Here is a 1,865-nt window from a genome sequence, read left to right as displayed (position 1 = left end):
CACGACACCCCGACCCCGAAACAGCACCCCGACCCCGACATGGCACCCCGACACGGACACGACACCCCGACCCCCGACACCTCCCGAAAAGGTGTTCTTTGGCCTTCCAGAGGCCGACGGGGTCATATATTTGTGAATTATTAGTTAGGTCATATCTTTTTCGATTTTGTTATGAAAAACATCATGTATAATTGTGTTGATCGGGTAGTTTTAAATGTGCAGTTGTTTCATCGCTGCGAGGTTTGGTGTTCGGTGACCTCGCCGTGCGTTTGGCGAGCTCTGCCCTTTCGTTCATGGGTGAGCACAAATGACATGTCCTCCTCCCCAATTAATTATTTGATCTATTTCGATGAAACTTGATAGCTAGCTATATATGTGTCTTGAATCATCAGTATGTGTAACCAATATGTGTCTCCCGTTCGAAAGCGTCATAGTTATAAATATGCATGCATTTGCATATTTATAACCTTGATTCTTTCGAATTGTCCAACACTATCCATGGACATCCCGAGTATGTGTAGATTGGGTTCGTTTTCCCATATGCTTTCCTCCGGATCCGACGTATAAATTTCGTTAGTGCCTCCACTGTTGTTCTCCGGGTACACATCCTCTCTGTTTATTGCAGAGACGTGTATCAGGAGAACAGCGGGGAGGTGCTGCCAAAAGTTTGCGTCGGATCCGGAGCATAGCATGGGAAAATTAACCCAATCTACACATACACGGGTGGGATTAGGACCTATCATTACCTATTAGAGTGTAGGTTGCATGGATGTAATAAAATTGACAAAGTAGATCAACTGATGAATATATACATGGTGAATTACATATATAATTGTTGTGTGTCCAGTAGCTCTGAAAGTCAAGATGAGTGATCGTGCGTGGATGTTTACCGGTCACATTGGTCAAAACAAATGGAGCGCTGAATGGTTCATAAAAACCAAGGGGTTTGTGTAAGCCGCATTTGCAAATGGCCAGAGGAAAATCTGGTGCCCCTGTTTCCGGTGCGGCAATGGGGAAAAGAGGACAGAGGCTGAAATGCGCAAACACCTGCAGAAGAGTGGTTTTACGCCCGATTATACGGTGTGGACATTTCATGGTGAGTCTGCCCAACGTGATTGAGCTGAGGTGGATCGTCGTGGCACCGACGAACATGGTACCGGGATTGAAAACATGGTGCAAGACTATGATGATGCTCGGGATTCGGACGAGGAGATGGAGGAATCTGCAAAGGCCTTCAATGAAATGTTGGAGTCTTCAAAACGTCCGCTCCACGAGCACACTGAGCTTTGTCAGTTGGATGCCATCTCACAAGTAATGGCTATGAAGGCTCAGTTCAACTTGGGCAGAGAATGCTATGACGCAATTATGACAGTATTTGGACGCTTTCTACCCAAAGGCCATGTAATGCCTGCAAACCTGTACCAGTCGGACAAAATCCTCCATGCACTGAAGATGCCCTATGAGAAGATACATGCCTGTGAGAAAGGATGTGCCTTGTTTAGGCTTGACTATGCGGACTTGAACTATTGTCCCATTTGCAAGTCTTCCAGGTATATTGTGGTAGACAACGGTATGGGTGAGAAGACACGGACCAAACTCCCCGTTAGTGTTCTTTAGTATATGCCAATCGTACCAAGACTTCAACGTCTTTTCATGGTCGAAGAGACGGCCAGACAGATGACATGGCACAAAACAGGCAAAAGAACCGAACTAGATGCAGATGGGAATCTGATGATGGTACACACATCGGATGGTGTTGCGTGGAAAAAGTTTGATGAATTACATGCTGACAAAGCGGCAGATCCGAGGCATCCTCGAGTCGGCATCAGCACGGATGGGTTCAGTGTGTTTGGTATGACGGCAGC

The sequence above is a fragment of the Triticum dicoccoides genome, chromosome 1A (assembly GCF_002162155.2).
Source record: "Triticum dicoccoides isolate Atlit2015 ecotype Zavitan chromosome 1A, WEW_v2.0, whole genome shotgun sequence".
Classification (NCBI taxonomy): domain Eukaryota; kingdom Viridiplantae; phylum Streptophyta; class Magnoliopsida; order Poales; family Poaceae; genus Triticum; species Triticum dicoccoides.
Note: the sequence above shows the minus strand (reverse complement) of the source record.